Raw genomic sequence first — 18,864 nt, 5'->3', positions numbered from 1 at the left:
CTATGTATACATATATATTGTATTAATATGATGTATCAATACATATATGTATATAAAAAAATATTTCTCTATGTTTATCAAATTCACGCAAATATTAAAATGAAAAATAAATATCATTTCTTTTCTCTCTGTCATATCGATCATTTATTTGATTCGTGCGTCAAAGGGGCAATGTATTTGATTCGTGCATCAATGACGTGGCAACGTTTTCGCGCCAAAAAGAGAGAGAGAAAAACCAACTTGCGGGAACCGAGTAAACACAAAGGAGAATCCACGGAGGCGACTTGGCGCGTGAAAGAGCGTCCCCTTTATTTTTAACCTGTCCCGCTGAAAGAAACAATACTTAGACGCAGGGAGCATGTGCTCGAGGCGAGCAATGCCAACAGCGTGACATCGTGTGCCGGCCTGTAAGCCGTTCAGCCGCGAACGCCTTACCACACGACTCGTTTCTGCTTTTTAAATATACCAACCGAACTCTCTCGGCTTGCCAGTATTACGTCGACGACTGACCACGCCGCACGTCCTCGCAAACTATACTCTATACCATATCGCGGCATCGAATCGTCACCGGCGGACGACGATCTGTCGCAACGTTTATCGATCGGCCGCCATTCGCGCGTTTTTCGTTCACCGGAGCTTGTTCCCACTCGTCGCGCGTTACGCTCCCATCGAATAGGAATACGTTCGCGGTTCTCTAGGTATGTAACTCTTGTTACGTCAAATAAACAAAAAAAAAGAAAACGATGTTCTTCATCGAACAGTTTCATCTTCTGACAGTCGTTTCGTTGAACAAACGACGTGCCCAGAGGTCCGAGTTTATTGTTGACCTATTGATAATCCGAATGTGACGACCGTGTCGACGTATATCTCGAGTCAACTCGCGCGTTTCCGCAACGTGGCCGGTTTGCACGGGAGGGAGGTCGGTTTCAGAGGCAGCTGCGAAAACACACTTGGCTCGGCGACTCGACGAGACGCGTTCAGCGTTTCGTAGCTCGTAAATTTGCGTGCCAGCAGCGGCTAGAACAGCGCCGTTGTCCCGCAACTTCCACAATTCGGGAGAGTGGTGGTAGTTGGCCCAGCGTGGTTCGATAAGATCGCGGGAATTTCTGGCGAACCGGGCGGGAAACGGTCGTGGCCCAGAGCTTCGAGGGATCGTCGATGACGCGCAGTCCCCGCGCAGATAAAGCTGCTTATCGACGACGGCTTCGTAAATCACTCGACTCGCGAACGAATCCATCCGTTTCGTTCCGTTACTTTCAGCCATAGATCTGCTTCCAGATGATTAATGCTCGTCAACAGAACGTTTATATCTCTCGTCTTATATCTATTAAACTCGGGAAATTTCGCGGATAATCAGAGAAGGGGAAAAAAAGGAGGAAAGAGTAGGTCGACGGTTGGATAGTTCTTTTTTTTTTTTTTTTCTCTCGAATGAAACGCGTAGTACGTACTTCTATCGGCGTAGAGAACGAAGTAAGAAGCTTAAGGAGATAGAAACTTCTCGAACGATCGACTGCGTCAAGTGTTCCCAAGAACGCCTCCCAGAATTGAGAAGTATAGCTTGGAACTTGGTTCGTTTCTTACCGTTGGGAAAACGCTGGGAAACGACGATCCCATTACCTTAATGGGAGTTGCTTGACGACGATTGAAAACGTAGCGGGCTTAACGTTTCTACGAAATTCGTCTCGTTATTTACCAGAAAGCCGGGCCGGATGTGTTTTCACCGTGGAGAACGAAGTTTCCACCATGCGCGGGCATGGCGCCTCTGAAAATGGTGTTGCTTTTCTTACTTTCGAAAATAACCAACGGCCGGAGAGACTAAAAGCGTTGCCTGATTTCCGTCGGAGACGATTGGCAACGAGAAGCAACTCGCAGAGTCAGCGATCTCGATGTTTGTACTTATGTAACTGGGAAAGTATGCTCAAACGTTCAACATGATCTGACAGCGTTGAAAAAGAATCAACGATATATGCATATTTTTTTCAGTCCAGAGAATCCTCGAATGTCCAACCACCCAGAGATTTCTATACGGGATGAAACGTGCTTCTATTTTTTGCTATTCAATGTTTGGAATTTGATTATCTATAATTAGAAAAAAGTATCACATTTTATGAACCATCGCGTTATTTCACTTTATTTATTTAGTATACATTATTATCATTCCTAAAATAGTGTAATATAAAATAGTTAGTGGGTGAGAATGAGCACACGTGATAAGTGAGCACAAATATTTAGAGCATTTTGTACAATTTTATACTCGTTACATGTGCGACACTAGGATGCACCATATTCTGCGGATCTTAATACAGCAAATGCAATAGTGACGAAGATGTGGAAGTCCTTGAGATTGAAGATGAAAGCTGCTAATTTTGTTCAGTATAATCTGGTTTAGGTGGACATATTGTAAAAGATATGTTTGCAAGGAGCTTTCTCTCAATGTTTTCCTTTTATAGATACACGTGATCAGAAAGACCATCGATGTTACTTTAAATGTATGAAGGTTAAAAGTAGGATTTTCTACAAGATAGAAACGCTGTTACAGCAACATTATAAAACAAATACATGTTTCATCAGATCAAAAATTCTTGACGTATTTGGAAATTCCTTGAGCTAAAAATTATACGTATTGTCGATTGTTTTTTAATTCTGTCTCCAACATTCAAAGGTTCCTCGAACTAAAAGTGACACATACATATTGTCGATTTTTCAAAAATCCTGCAGCAACATTACTCAACGGAAACGTGTTTCATCATCAAATCAGAAATTGAAGACGAAGCGAAAATCTTTGACACGCAGGTTAGCTGTCACGATTAAATTCTATACGTTCGAGCATGCTTCTCCACCGTATAATAAATCCACCGATAATAAATCCATTTTATTATGCGTTCGACGCACTTATAGGAAGTTACAACTTCAATCCCAGTCGCGATCCCGCCTCAACAAACTAGTCAGACGCGTCTGTTTTAAACGAATTAACAGGAACGAGTCCAGGTTTCGCCTTCTTCGCCGATCCCCTCTGATCTACACATTTGTTTCTCGTTTCACTCGTTTTCGCGCGCGTTTCCGTTCCTTTTCTACGCGGCGTGTCGTCCTTCTCCTCGCTCGCGCCCACGTATAGGCAGAATTCGACGCCGCTGGGCTGATGCAACACGCCTAATCCCGCCGAAATGTTTCTAGGGGAGAAGGACCAAGTTCGCGAAAGTGGCAGTTTGCGCTTCGGTACGAAGGCGATCGCGTCGCATCGCGTGTTTCGTCGTCCTCGGATCTCTTATCCTTCTTCCCCCTCGCCCCTCCCGAAGAAGAAGCGGCGAATCGATATCGGCAGGTCGGCTATAACAGGAGCAGCTCTGGTGCAGTGAATCGATACGAACGATCGATCGGACGCGTCGCGGGATCGGCTTTCTTTCCGTTTCGGGTGAGTAGAGGGCCTCTGTCCAGCTGCGGGCGAGACGTTCTCGAACGTTGCCGAAGTTTCCAGCGAAGTTTCTCCTCGCGAGAGCCAGCCAGGTTGAATCGATGCTGAATCTCCTCGGGAATGAGAGCCGACGCGAGGCAACATCGGTGAACTTGTAATAAAAGGACTTGGGGGAGGTGAGTGTTCGTGCTCCTCGAGAGATATTCCCTCTCGAATCTTTTCCAACGGGCCGAGTGCTAATTCTACCGAGAAAACTTTCAAACTCTTTCGCTCGGAACGTTTTGCTCTCCCCTCGGGCATCACACGCTTTTACTCTTCTTCTTCTTCTTTTTTTTGTTTTTGTTGTTGTTGTTTTTCTTTTTTTCACTTTTATAATTAAAATTCCTCGAGAAACTTCGCGCAAAGAATTATACTTTCCGAGGGAGATCTTCCTTCTGATTGAAATTCTCGACGTTCGACGAATCTTCCACTCGAGCCGCTCGTTCAATTTTCTTTCAATTCCAAAGTGGGAGAGCGTAGTTATCCGTTTCACTTAAGACGGACTCGCGCGCCAGATCGTTTTCAAACGTGCGTCATACACGCAATCCTCCGTCGGATTGTTCCTCTTCTCGGCACGAAACGAACGAACCCACGAACGAGCTCATTATACTCGCAGATTCGTTCGATTGGTAGACACGAATTCCGGGAGGAAACGCTCGGATATTAGCCATTAGCCAGCGGAGAACGCGCCGATTTGAGGCCACGCCGATTATTCCAATCGCGTGATTTTCTATCCTCGCGAGACGACGAATGCTCGCCACCCTCGATTTCGCGGTTTCGCGAATCGTCTTCGTTCCGCGTTCCTGTCGAGCGGCGTTATACTATATTTAGATCGAGGAAACGGAGAAGAGCACGAAGGCGAAGCACGAGTTTTCGACGCTGCTCTCCGTTACTCTCGATCTCGATGACGTCGCCGAAGGAAAATTTCGCGCCGCGTGCGAAATTTTGGCTCGCGTCGAGAAACTTTGCCTCGTTAAATGCCAATTCTCTTAAGAATCGCACCGGCTGAATGAAAGTTGCGCGCGCCAACATTCCCGTCTTATAGCCGCGCGCCATTCGAATTCACACGGAGAGATCGCTATTAGCGCGATATTAGCGAATTCCATTTTACGTTCATTTTACGTTGAAACTGAGAGGCGCGGAGAGAACTCTGTGCAATGAAGTTTGTCAAACGACTATAAGACGTAATATGCGCCAATGATCCACGTTCTCTGCTATTGCGTAATTCGTTAGCCTTTGAAAAACATTCTCTTACGCGCCGTGTTGTCGTATATTTTACGTCCCGGTCTCGGATTTTTCTTGGCAGTTTGGGACTTTTATCTTTAAGTGATAATGATCGACGATGACTTAACTAGGCTTCGACTATTTTTAGTAGCGAGTGAATTGCACGACCACGGAGATACGAAAATATACTCCTCGTATCCTAGTAACCTAGTAACAAACGTGCGTGTACGAAATTTTATTCGAACGCAAATGCACGTACGTTTAAAGTGAAATATATTTGGTTAACGAGACGAACAATTACTATACAAATGAAAATATTTGGTAAATGTGACATGAATGTTATTTCTGTCCGCGGAAAAGCAAAACGTCTGCACGCGGTCCTAAAATCTCGGGTGGAAAATATCGGAAGAGTGTAAAACGTCATGGCGAAATAGAGTTCCGCGGTGTAAGAGTATCGACGTGACGAACAGACGAGGTTCAAGATCGTCGCCAAGCGGATCTGCGTGCCGAGTGTAAAAATAGTCATCGACATAGCGAGTCGAGCAGGCCCTCACCTTGTCCTCGCTTGTCTACCGCTCTCCGAAGATGCGTTCAACCTCCGTCGAGGAACAGGTTTGCGAGGAAAGCAACTTCCCGCTGTTAAGATCGCGTCTTGGTTGGTCCCACGGGAGGAATCGAGCTATTCGTCCTCCTCGACAAACGCGATGAGCAGTTTGAGATCCTCGTGGATGTTTGAGCTTCTGAAGGATTTCCGCCAACGGTCGCTACTATCAACATCGTCGTTGATATAAATTATTTCCAGCGGAAGCTCGACCTCGAAGCTGGTGGCATAATCTGTTGAAAGTAATACAGTGAAAATGATAGTAATTTAGGTTAGGTAGTAATTAGAGAAGTCTCGTTCATTCGAGAAATTTTTATTATTCGATCTCGATGCCACAGCGAGGATGATTAGATGATCACCTTCTTGGGATTTTCGTTCACTTTGTTCTTCGGTATTCTACTCTACAGTAAATAGATTCAGTAATTTTGTTACGCGTTTTCGTCAGAGCTCTCGCGTTGGCAAAAACAAACGGAGAGTTCGAGATCTTCAAAGATTCCCGGGTTGGGATTTAATTCCTCGGTGATTATTGACTTCAGTCGGCAAGTGAGTAAATAAATAATTTACCTCCGCGTTTCGACAGAACTTTAGTTTCTTCTTTTATAGTAAACCTCGCTAACTGTAATCGCGAGTAAAAGAAAAAAAGGTTCGTAATTTATTTCTGCATTTCGACGCGACATTTTTCTCTTTGTCGAACCCTCCGCGATTTCTGGTTGAGATTGAATTCCCCGGTCGTCGTTAGTTTTAATCTCCGGGCGACACCCGGCTAGTTTTAGTCAAGCAAGTTCGTAATTTATTTCTGCGTCCTGACGGACCTTTTTGCCGCGAAGATTAAACGAATTCAAGATCCGGGAGGATTCCTCGGTCGAGATTCGGCTGGAAAGAAACAGAGAGCCTGCCCGCCGCTCTAATATCCGTACTTTTCGAAGCAGCTTTTTTTTCCACGAGGCTCAGGCAAGTTCGGTTCCGAGCAAAAGACGCGTCCTTCCCCCGAAACTTTCCAACGATAATCGCCTATAAAAACGAGAGGCAACGAGCATCTGACGCCATCAGAAAGTCGCTAATGCGCCGCCGTCGTTCCCAGCCTCGCCTCCTTTCTTCGCTCTCCTTTCTGTTTCTTCTCTCCTCTTCGAAACGAAAAAACCGACGACGCGTCCGACCTAACCTGCTGGCTGGCGGGCGCGCCACGGATTTGCATTATAAAAATTCTCGCTACGTTATAAAATTCAGCCGGGATCGCCGGGAACGCCGTGGCGCCTGCCGCCCTGGCTAAAACGATTCCGTGTTACGCCAAACGATTTTTCTTATCTTCCTGTTTCCCTTCCTTCGTCGAAATTTCGTGCCTCGTAATGGGAAATTTCTTCGCTTCCCCGCCTGGGGAGAAGGAGGGGGGGGGGGGAGAGAATAATTGTGCAATATTTACCTTTTTCGTTAAATCGCGCGTATCAGGAGAAGAAAGGGAATTCTCCCCGGATTCGCCGGACGGTTTTCAATTTCTTTCAGTTTTTCATTTGCATGACTTTATCTATCGTTCGTGCAGAGTTCCATTTTCACGGAGGTAATTTAAAAAGATTAAAGCTAAATGGAAGATTCGTTTGCCGGATGTTGCATGATTTTTTTACGTTCCTTGCCTCTAAATTTTTTTACAAACTCATAAAACTGTGGTGTGCTTGTCGAACACGTGAGCACGCGTGTGATATTTTGCAACACAGTTTTATCGACTCGATGATTGTTCTTTCAGGCTATAACGATTGACATTATTCGATAATATATCAGCGATTCATTTTCGTTTCAATCGAGAAAATATTCGTGAAATCTCAGCAAGGAAACACGCACGTCGCTGTACGCCTCAAACTTCAGAATTTTCCTTTCAAATATGACTCGCGTCGAGACAGATTAAGGGAGGATTGAACAAAATCTACTACCAAAGAATACTTACTCTCAAAAGAATGAAAATCTCTCTGTTATCACTATTGTGCAAATTGTTTATCGAGTCACGAGAACGGCGAATTATATACTTGATATAATAATAGTATAATAATAATAATTTAACTCTTTTTTGTATCATCTACCAGTAATTTATTCACGAAATAGCGAGTAAGTGTACAAGTGCGATAAAGTATCTACCAGTAATTTATTCACGAAATAGCTAGTATAAGTGTGATAAAGTGTCATTAAAGTGATATAGCATTGGAAATAATCACCCTGTTTAAATGTTCAAATTTAGCATGAAATTTTGCTGACAGTCTTTCTTTAATACGCGACTTCGCTTGAAGCAATGACTAACTATAATACATGGAAGTTAATGACACACAATTTCAATCTCTGGAAATATTTCCTTCACCATTTTATGAACGTAAGAAGCAAGAAATTTATGTCAATTATCCCGAATTATTCGAATGAGTGTCAACTGACATACGGATTGCCTCTATTCTATCTATCCTCAAAATTTTTTTCTTTCGAAATTTTATTATTCCTCTTACGTCGTTGTATTATATTATATCACACAACACCATACCATATGTTCATTATAATTATCAGCAACTATAAAAAAATTTGTAATTTTAGCTGTTAAATTTGAGTATGTCTTCTTATAGTCGAGTGCAAAGAGTTAATAATAAAATGCTTGTAATAATGCTTGTTACACCTGACCAAACTCAAATTCTTAAAATATTGACCAACGATTTTTAGCCCACTCAAATCCTCTGGTTTCTCTGCTCGATTCTGCACGAAATGAATTACCGCTCGATACAGGCGAGAACTCGCACCGATTCTCTTCGATACTCGTCAATCGACTCCTTGTCGAGGTTTTTCCCGAACATGTAGTGGCAGAAATCCCTTTGGTTTTCGTTTCGGCTCTTTCGAGACGTCGGTAATTAATCGTCGGAGGTTGGCAGGTCCGCGTGTCACACTGACTTAATTCGCGCTAAGTCGCGTCCCCGTGCTTCTTGCGAAGGCCCTACGTCGCTACCGAGGGAACGTTACTTAGCTCCTTAATTGGAACACGACGCAAGAAGTCCGCCTGGAGTTTCTTCTGTCCGCGTTCGAAAAGAACACGCGTCAACTTCTGCAGCCGGACCGTTTCGAGATGGTTTTTCGAGGTGGTCGCTGGACGGTTGTTTGTTGAAAAGAAAGAAAAAAAAAAAGAGAAAGAAAGAAAGAAAGGAAGGAACGACGGTGAACGCGTTTTCAACCGGCTCGCAATTGTTTGCAGCAGTTGTTTGGAGTAACAGCGGCGATATTCAAAAAGAGACTCGTGTACGAGGATACGTACTTAGCGAGAAGGTTACGAAAACATTTCTTCAGCGAGACGCTGCTTTTTCCCTCTTAGAAACACGATTCTCCCTTTTGGAAAAAGATAATTGCGCGATTTAATAATTCTCTGTTTTGAGGTGCTGCGAGTGCACAAGCTTTTGAAATTTACGAGGATAAAGTGCAGTTTCGCTTTGTCGAGAGAAAGAAAGAGAGAGAGAGAGAGAAAGATTATGTCAGATCTGTCGCGACTGACGCTCCCTTTTTTTCATAAATACATTCAGGAGAAAAAATGGATTCTTGGCTGGCCTACGAAAGTCAACGTATCAATAAATCTCACGCGTTGGAAATGTAGCGAGCACGATGCAACAGAAACAGCAACAGCGGCAAGCGTTGATAAATATTTGCACTTGTAACGGGATATCGAAATCGTAAGTTGGGCGTACGGAAATTACGGAAACTGTTAAATTCTTCCGTCGTGTGTGATTCGCGTTCGGCCGACATGCAACTTTAATCGATTTGAGCTCGTTCTCTCCAAGCGCGCGCGCGCGCACGCGTATGTACGTATCATACGTTCGACTCATTTCGAAAATGTTTTCAGACTGTCGGGGTAAATAAGTAAACCGAAATTGGAAGCAAACACGTATGCCGTACGTAAATGAATTAAATAGAAAGGTACCGGGGCTGCAATTGTTGTAAATACAGCTTCGCGGCGAATCATGAAAAAACGAATCATAATGCAGAATATCGTTTATTCGTTATTCGACGTCAATGTTATCAGAACGAAGTGAATTGATTGTTTTAATTCCCCGTGCTGGAAATGCCAGCCGCGCTTCGACCATTCGCCCGGTTTTTCACAAACGTGTCCTCGTTGCAAAATCATTAAGCACCAGGCAAGAACTTCAAAAATATCCTTTTTTCGACGATGTTCTCGTACGATCGATCGGCGTGATTGTTTCGAATGTTAATGCATAATTTATGAGCCGCTCACATTTGCCAAATCGATTGGCTCCACTTTTGTGGAGTCTATAATAAAAGATTTTTTTCGAAGATTCAATTTGATGGTATTATTTTCATTTTTCATAAATCAATTAACTTGGTCACGCGAAAGTTACATTAATAATAATTATACGAAGATAATACTAAATCCAGGCCTGTAATAATACTCTCTTATTTACTCTTATATTTCAAAGGGAATTTAAAAAAAAAAAACAGCGTTACTTTGTCGCTTTTGTCCACTTTCTGTTTTCCAGAGTTAATCGATTTGACACGCGAGCGGCTCACATTTAAAATGAAGTCAAACGACGACGAGTGCAGCGAAGAAAATTGACGAAACATTCCACGCGACACTCCAGTGCAGACTTTCGAGCACTTTGAAATACCTCTGTCCGTTTCATTTATTTTTCCGCGTATGTTACGCTGCCTTTTTTTTTTCAACAATTATCCTGCTTGGGAATCCATTCAAAATCCCAGCGGTGTACGAGCGATCGTTTGTCATCACAAACAACCGGCAATTCTTCCGTTGTTCTCTAATTCTAACATTCGCGACAGTTTACACAGTCGCAACGATAACCAGTTGGTTACGCAAACGGAAACACGGTGAGTTAAAAATAATGTCGGGTCGAGCGATGAATGAGCGATGATTTCGCGCCGCGGAATATATATGAAATGGGAGCGATTGAGAGAGAAAAAAAAAAAAGAAAGAAAAACACTGCTAAATATGCGTGAAACTATCCGGAAACTTCTATCTGCTTGCGGGGAGGGAGTATCGCGTGGGACGCTCCTCTTCCTTTTGCTCGTCGAGCAAAGACGTTCCCCTCGCGCAAACAAGAATGGACGCGAATTAAACGAAAGTTCGAAACATCAAATGAGCTTGGAAACGCCATTAAGAAGTTTAATTAAGTTGAACCGTAAACAAATTCAGCGCCGCAAAGTGCGCGGTCCCATCCCGGCCTCCGCCATCCCACGCTCCCCGCTGAAACGGGTCTCCGCGTTTTCCGTTTCATATCTGTTTAGTTACGAATTTAATTCGTCGGCCTCCGGTCGCCAGCGCACTCCTCCCCATTGAACGTTTTAACCTCATTCACGGATTATTTATCGACCATCTAACTAGCCGACCTATACACACGTTAATTAATGAAACACTCGTGGGAAGGCTTTCGTCCCGTATCTCGCGGGCCGTATGAATTCTACATTCCTCTGCCTGTAATTTACTCCGAAATTTTCACCACGTTTCCCCATCACGTACCCACGGTTGGACACCTACGTTGGATACCCGTGTTCACTCTGTTTCCACGTTTCCCCGCCAAGCCAGCCACTCGAAATTACCTTCGGAACACAAACACAGCAAGACAAACACCGTATTTTCGTCAATTTTAGAAAGCACATTGGGCGCGGACACCCGAATCTCTCACTTGGCCGTGCAGCGCCTCTCAACCGCTAATTGCGCCAGCATTTCTAATTTCTCAGACAATATCCCCACGCCGTAATTAGATTCTCCAACGTTCACGAGACTTTACGGACATTTCAATTTCAATTTATTTAACGTATAGATTTCCTTTAAATGGCCAATTATTTGTCAATTAGTTGTCGCGTAGTCGAGATTCTAATTTCCAACGAAACTTTGGAAAGAAAGAAAAAAAAAGTACCAATTTTTGTCAAATAACCGATGCATTCATATGATATTATTCGAGAAGACTGCCCGGATTTACGGTTCGATATATCCGAGAGATGTGAAAATTAAATACTGCGCGTTCCATAAATCAGAAATTAATCATTCTACACGAACCAAGAGTCAATCCAGTTGTTCACGAGCAAAAACGCCTTTCTGTCTTTTGTAGATCCTTCTATAGGACTCGACAAACATTCTTGTTAACGCAAGGGTTAATGTTAACACAAGATGCAACTTTTGCTTTGTTACCTCGAAACGTTCTTAATTTAAAAAACTACCTGCACGAACGACGGGTTATATGTTACCATTTGTTCGAAAATAATTAACAGACCATCGTGTCTACACATGCGTATACCGTATACAACATTTTATACAGTTCTCCATTGTTCTCTCCGCGCACACCGCATTCTCCCAAGTTCTATAGTCCCTATCGTAACTCATCACAAACTCTACGCTCGCTAGAAGTTGCTAGTCGATATCACCTTATTCTAATTACTCTGCCAGGGTCCATCCATATTCTGCACGCAGTTCTACCTAGCCCCACGGCAACAGCCTCACAATCAGTCTAACTTGCATCTCAAGACGAATGTCACGTCTCCCATAGTTTTATCGAGAGCGAAATTACCTCTGCCTCCAGGTATGGCGATTCGTCCGACGAGACGAGGAGAGAAAATGTCGCCTTTGTACGAACAACTTCATTCCCCCTTTTTTAGGTTTTCTTCTCGCGCGTATCCATTTCCCGATTCGAGAGAGCGAATCGGCGCGAAACCGCGGATCGAACAACGATAACCTTCGCACCTGAACAAAAGTGCAATTACACGGTTAACGGCGCGGCGCGGCACGAGACGAGCGCAGTTGGCCGCGCGCATTGCGCAACTTGGCGCAACTTCGCTGTCGCCTCTTTTGTTTCTTTTTCTCTTCCGCTCGCGTGATTGCAGCGTGATTAGTTTCGCGCCTGGCCTTCGTTCGAATTCTTCCCGATGAACGATCCGTTTCGATTCGATTCGATTCGAGCCCAGCCACCGCGAAACGTTTCCATTCCGTTCGGCGGAATATCTCGCGTTTGACAGACGCCGATCGATCGCTGCCACCAATTCAAGAGAAGCCGAGAAAATAATTAAATCGCGCTACAGGTGAGAAAGTATGTAATTTTCTTCGGGCACTGTTTCAAATCCCCGTCGTTTGAAAATTTGGATATTTCATTGGATGTTTCATTGGTAACGCGACTTGTTTAATTTCGCTTTTGAGAAAATTTACAAAATGAAAAAGGTGAGGAGGCCATCCGCGTGTTCACAGTCTTTGGCTATTTCGTATATAATCTTTGGTATTAAAAGATATTGCCGCGGAAAATTGCTGGATCGTGACGAATAATTGTTCGACTACGAACGGTCAATTCTCCTGAAATTCTATTTACTAGAAGATAATATCATTTTTTGGTCTTCGACTTTAATTTACAAAGTACTGTCAAATAGATGACAGTATTTCTTGTTAATATTAACATTATTTACACTGATTGTAAAAATGTCACGTCTCTTCTATCGTAATTGTTAGTACTTTTTCGAATATCACACAAAAGAATGCTAGAACTTCAATTCTCAGAACTTCAATTCTTCTGAAGTTGCATATAACATATATACAAGATAATTATTTGATTCTATATATAGTATATGTATGACATCTACTGCTATAATTAACATCATTTTCCTGTGTAAGTTGTTCGCGAATTAATACAACTAATATATTGACATCTGATATCGTCGATAGAAGTGTCTTCACGTTAAAAGAATTTTTCTCATTTACCTGAACGAATTAAATTAGATTAAAAATCTCCACAAACTGATAACCCCTAATTTCAATCTTCAAAGTAACTTCACAGACTTCTGTCCAACACGACGAAGAATGGAACACAAAAGAGACTTTAACAAGCTTATTCCGAGAATCCGATCGGGCGATACCAAACAATCTTTAGGGGTGTTCGGTAATCAAGCGTTTCGATTCGATAATCCAGCCTCGGCAATCAACTGTCTGTTTCACCTTCGATCGAAAGTCGAAACCGTTTCACGATACGATACGGGATTCTGATCTACGAGCATGCGAAAACTTGGCTGAGAAAAATAAACAAAAAAGAAAAAAGAAGCAGCGAAGCAGAGGGGTCAGTTGCTGAATGGCTGTTGACGAGCGGTCGTAACATGATTTAGCGTCTCTGAAAGCGTCTATTTCACAACTCGTGTCCATAGCTGGGTTTTGCAAAGGTGCCGGACCGACGCGATGGAAAGCGACGCGTTAAGTTACGTACAAATCTCCCGAAGGAGGACTACCGTGTGCCTGTAATTTCGTCGACGTGATTAAGATGCTTAATCGTTATCTCGAGCGAAATTCGGTTTTATCAATCCGTAGACTATCGCGACGTGGCCCCGGGTTTGCGGCGTGTTATTCGCGAAAACTTGCGCGATAACGTGTCAGCATCGCGAAACTTGGAAACAGTTGCCTGAACGTCGCTGGCTCGTTGGTAACGCCTGTTTCATTCATTAATTAGAGCGGATGGTGCTCGCGAGTTGCGACAACCAGTGGGTAATTACGTGATCGAATTTTCAAGGAGAGATTTTCGAAAGGTGAATCAAGAGATAGTTCGAGGATCTTCTTCTTCTTCTTCTTCTTCCTTTTACTTCTTTTCTCTCTCCTCTCTCGCTCGCGTTCAGATTTAATTCGATGCCTCTCTCGCTGCACGTCTGAAACTTTTCGGCTGTTACGTGCCCGTTACTTCCTCGAGGAAGTTTAATCTCCGTAAGATGAAACCGTACGGAGAACAGGGGGGAATATCGAGCAACGGGTCACGCGTTCGCTCGGTTAATTGGTTCGAGCGTTTTAACATTTCCTCGGGTGCTCGACTTTTGTACGACAGATTTGATTAATTCCGACTCCGTGGCTGAAATTTGTAACCTTGCCAACAATATCTGTCACGCTGTTCCATTTAAACCCGCGTCCCGCCCGGCAATTCAATTGATGTAATTTCCCAGTTTTTGCCACCCCTTTGCGTTCGACCGCCGCTCCAATATCCGCGGCTGGTCCTCGCCGCCGCAGCCGGAGCCAGAGATATTGCTCGCTCAAGGACATCGAATCACTTCTATAAGATCTTAGAAACGGAAGAAATCACCGGCCGTGCTACACGAGATTAGAAACCCGGAGGAGGAAGTATTGAAAAATCATTTGGATTATATTTTTCTTACGAAACCTTCGGGACATTGAAAATTGAAACAGTCGTGGTTACTGTCACGCTGCAAGCCGTTTCACAATGCTTACAGAAAATTGTGCTTCGCGGTATGAAATGGAAAGATATTTCAGAGTTCCATTAGACGAACGAAGAGCCAAGCAAGTTTGCACAACTTCAGTCATTAACATTTTATAGTACAGTTATTTCTCCGTTGCACTTATTAGTCTCTAATTCAGTAAAATAATTATTAAACTTTACATATGAAATGTTCTCAACAGTTCAAAGCTAGAAATTTGTTTTACACATTTTATTGTCAGCGGTCACTATCTCTCTTCATAGTTAAACGTTGCAATTTCTATCGACATCGAGTCGTTCTAGATTAAGCTTGAATCTCTTTCTGCAGTTAATTTCTACGATATCCCTGCCGAATTTCAATGTATACATGTATCACCGCCGTTAAACCGCGTCTCTTTTCTGGAATGCAAAAACTCCAGCACTAGAAACCGTAAATGCTTCATCGAAAACGAACGAAGAGACAAAGGGCTCGTTTTCACAGCAAGGAGAGCAAGCAGCAAGGTCCAAGCGTGAACCAATCGATCGGTCACTGATTGTGAGAAAACGCAGCTCGGGCAGAGTTTCGGCGGGATTTCGAGGGAGCATCGCCGGCGAATTCGTAGCGGCGCTCGATTCGTCGACGATAACGGTTCGGCCGCGACTTATCTCACGCTTCTCCGCAAATTACAGTGCGGCACACCGGGCTTCTCGGCCCGATGGCTGATTAGATCTGGCCGGTGGGCCGGCTATTTCTAGAGGAACTCCCTAATTTCGGAGTTAATGCCGCGTGCAGCTTTTCCCCTCCCCCAACCTTTCGATCCGCTCGGATGGAGTTCGTGAGTTCCACGTGGAATACCACTCTTCCGCAGTTGAACTGAACGTTCCTTTCCAAAGACGAAAAGAGTACCGAGGCTTTGAAATCGCCGCCGGTCTTATCTTCCGGCGGAGCTGAAGCACGTCATTCGCCGGCTCGCAGTGAATCATTCGGTTTGCTTTATTTAGAGAGAGACTGATAATCGGTCGAGCAGATGGACTCGCTCGTCGTTAGTGGTGAGATCAAGTCCAACGCGTATATGTATTTATAAGTCCAATACGCAAAGTTCGTTTCATAGGGTTCGAATATTATTGATAAGATCTGTTACAGTACTTGCGAGATACTTTCGATCTTCGCAAATTAGTTTCGAACCTACCCTCGGTACCGAATGCTTACAAGTTTCAATTCATAAATCCATTTGCGAGTATTTGTCGATGTTAGAATGAATCGAATCGTTTACAAGTACCGGTTGAATTATGACAGGCAAAAAAAGTACGTCTGATAAATTTTATTTTGTTAGCGTTTGCATTTAAATGTAATGAATTTTATTGATATTGTATAATTTTATATGAGCATGTAAAACGTACGGTGAGAAACATCTTTTCGGACACATTTCACACGGAGGAAGACGTTTAATTTCAAGCATTATACAAATGAATAAATCTACATTGAATATACTATATAGATGAAAAGATTCGAACGAAATCATTTAATTTGAAGTATTTCATGAATTAACAAATTTTCGTCGAACAGAGAGATGGACAGTTTTAAACGAAAATGTAATATGGATGTCTGATTTTACGTTCGACCATGTCCGCAGTAACGCAACGAAATGATTAATCAATAAACGCTGTCAGATTATTAACTATGATTTAACAATAGAACGAAACAAAACGTTGATACATTCGCGGTATTGAGGTGTGCACAGAGTGCATCTCGATTTCTGTCTCCGTTTCTTCGATTCTACCCTGTAAAAGTTACGTAAATATCCACGATACGATAATAATAAAGAAGATTACGTAACAATGGCGCGGACGTCCGCACGACGGCAAGATAACTCGCAATAATTCATTTCGCTGGATCCCGACGATGCTGCTGCAGGATTAAAAAACCTCCGTGGTGGAATTCGGAAATTTTCAAGATCACACGCGTAAAAGCGACGAACGCGCGCGACTTCAACTTCAAATATTTGGAAGTGGAAGAAACGAGCTCGAGAGGGGCTGATTTTCGATCCCCTTGATAGAGTTAGCAGATGGGTTTTGGGCGAGATGGCTCGTGAACGCCATTACCATGTAATCGTTATGTGAGTCGGCGGTAAGAAAGTCGAGATTGGCTTCCCTCAACGAAACGGATCATTTGACTTTGATCCTTCTTTATAAGAGATCGCCGTCGGATCGCCGAGGAGGAAAATATTGAAAATTAATAAAGAATCCACGCGGCGCGTCGATATCGGTCGATGCTAATGCCTATGTAAGAATGTCGCCCGAGACTAGGCAAACGGGGAAACGAAATGGCCGGGTTTAATATTCGTTCAGGTGTTTCCGGTGGCATCTAAAATGCAGATGAACCCGGCTGCCTTAGAGGCTTGGCCGGGGCCGTCCAAACAAACCCGGCCGGAATTAGCACGTTAAACGAAAGAGCTTGGAAACTTTCGGCCAGAGGGATTTCGAATGGGCCGTGGCCACCGCTTCAATTTAGAACCGTCGAGCAGAGATCAAAACGCGTCGATCGCCGGCTAACCCGAGACGCCTAGGATCTTCCATTCCGGACACGATAATTAAACGTCTATTGTTCCTAACCGACCATCAAGTCTGTGAAAAAAAAAAAAAAGAAAAATAAAAAGAAATCAAGAACCTATTTCAGTGGTTTCGTAGCCAGTCTCGAGTTACGTCATCCGAAGTACGACACATATTTCTTCAGTTCAAGGCGAAAACGTACAAGTATTAGGCTAACCGCGTAGTTTTCTCTTAAACTATTCTCTCGAGAAATTGTATAGAGAAAAATGTTTCAAATGAGACTTACGTTGTTTCGAGGTGGACATCTTACGGTGGTCACAAATCTTGTCTAGATGATCGTGCTTCCGAGATTTTTAAGGTGATCTTTGCTTTTTTTTAAGTAAAACAACATAAAAATGTCGAAACCACGTACAATTATTTTATTTTTCTCTATGACGAACAGTTTACGAAAAAATTACTGATTAGCGATTAGTTTCATATGGGGCACCCCGCTATACGCTGTCGTGGATGTAACCGTTGTTTGAGTCAGTGAAAGAGGAAGGAGTGTAACACGAAAAAGTTGGCTGTTGGAATATGCTTCCTTTGACTCTCTTTCATTCTCAAGCAAACGCTGTAAATTCGTCTTTTGTATCAACGAAAGTCACTGCGTAAATAAAAATGGCTTTGTTTCACAAACTTCTTCTCCGCACTGGAGAAGAAAATGATCAGAGAAGACGAAGACAAAGACAAAGACGAAGTCTCTCGTTAGCGATAACGGGGTTCGTCAAGCCAGTCGGTGCAAGAGCAAGCATAAATCATCGAGGATCGTCGTTAGCCAGGGAAACGCGTATATCATCGTCCAGTTTCTCTCGTCTCTTTGTTCTTTGTCCATCTCGCCCACGGGCTGGCGAGTCTCGGCGAGAGTGCTCGCCGTGTATAAGCCGCGGCCCATTTTTATCAATTCGGACGATTTACTCCTGAAATAACCGTAATGCGGAAAAATGCCCCACCGCGGGGCATCCTCCCGCGGATCGGGAAATCACGGTTGAAACGCGTCGCTCCGACATTCATCGACCTCCGTCGTCTATCTTCCCGCGAGATGTAACGAGCAACCGCTCTTCTCGCGCGCGAACCTCGCGAAAATTGCATCGTTTTCCCTTGCAACGATTTTTTCTTTCTCTCTTTCTCTCTTTTGCTTTCAACGTCAGGTCAACCTCTGAGGGATAATTTATTGACATTATCGATCGAACGTCGCGAGGTACAAGGCTCGTCCTTCTCTTTGCCTTCACATCATTCCTTCGTTCTAATTCGACGACAGATTTTCGTGCAATTACGTGGGAAATTGAAGGCCGCGGAAGTGTCGCGTCGCGCGGCAGTACGTACGAAACGTCTAAAAGTAGAGAATTCGTGGAGAAGACAATGGGAGAGTGGTAAGAAAATTTCTCAAAGCAGAGAGTCTGAAAGAAAATGAAATATCTGCAGTGGTAAAAGGGGAGAAAATAATCGAATATTCAAAGCAGAAAGATCCAAAGGGGAGAGGAATGAAATACTTAAAAAGGTAAAAAGTCGAAAGGGAAGCGAAGGATTTTAGAGACACGTCAGGCGTTTGAATTAAATTTGCTGCAATATTTAACGCGTGAAATAAATCTCGTTTACGTGATCACTAGACTGCGGATTATTATTCACTTACGGAAAATTGGAAGCAGCAAAAATGCACGTGATACATAATACAAGAATATGTAAAACAACCAAAGAAGAGTGTTAGTTATAATAATACGGATTTTCTATTTTGGTTTCATTTCTTTAATTGTGTCCACCAAAAATTGCATAAAAACTCACAGTCCAATAATCATACGTCGCATCGTTACACATTA

At 43.3% G+C, this 18,864-nt stretch overlaps 1 protein-coding gene across 3 annotated transcripts in view; it reads left to right on the top strand.

Annotated features, from left to right (window-relative positions):
* The first annotated feature begins 486 nt into the window (after positions 1–486).
* Positions 487–18,864, top strand: part of LOC122532686 (sodium-coupled monocarboxylate transporter 1) — a 73,005-nt gene continuing 54,627 nt past the window's right edge. The window contains exons 1-2 of one of the 3 annotated variants that reach the window (XM_043661680.1): positions 487–698; positions 3,297–3,411. The gene's annotated coding sequence lies outside the window, so the exon portion shown is untranslated. Of the gene's footprint in view, positions 699–3,296; positions 3,589–18,864 lie in introns of all 3 variants that reach the window. The other 2 variants (XM_043661678.1, XM_043661679.1) reach the window with 2 other exon arrangements.

This window comes from Frieseomelitta varia, unplaced genomic scaffold (assembly GCF_011392965.1).
Source record: "Frieseomelitta varia isolate USP_RPSP 00005682 unplaced genomic scaffold, Fvar_1.2 scaffold_463, whole genome shotgun sequence".
Lineage (NCBI taxonomy): Eukaryota > Metazoa > Arthropoda > Insecta > Hymenoptera > Apidae > Frieseomelitta > Frieseomelitta varia.
Note: the sequence above shows the minus strand (reverse complement) of the source record. Positions and strands in the feature narration are given on the sequence as shown.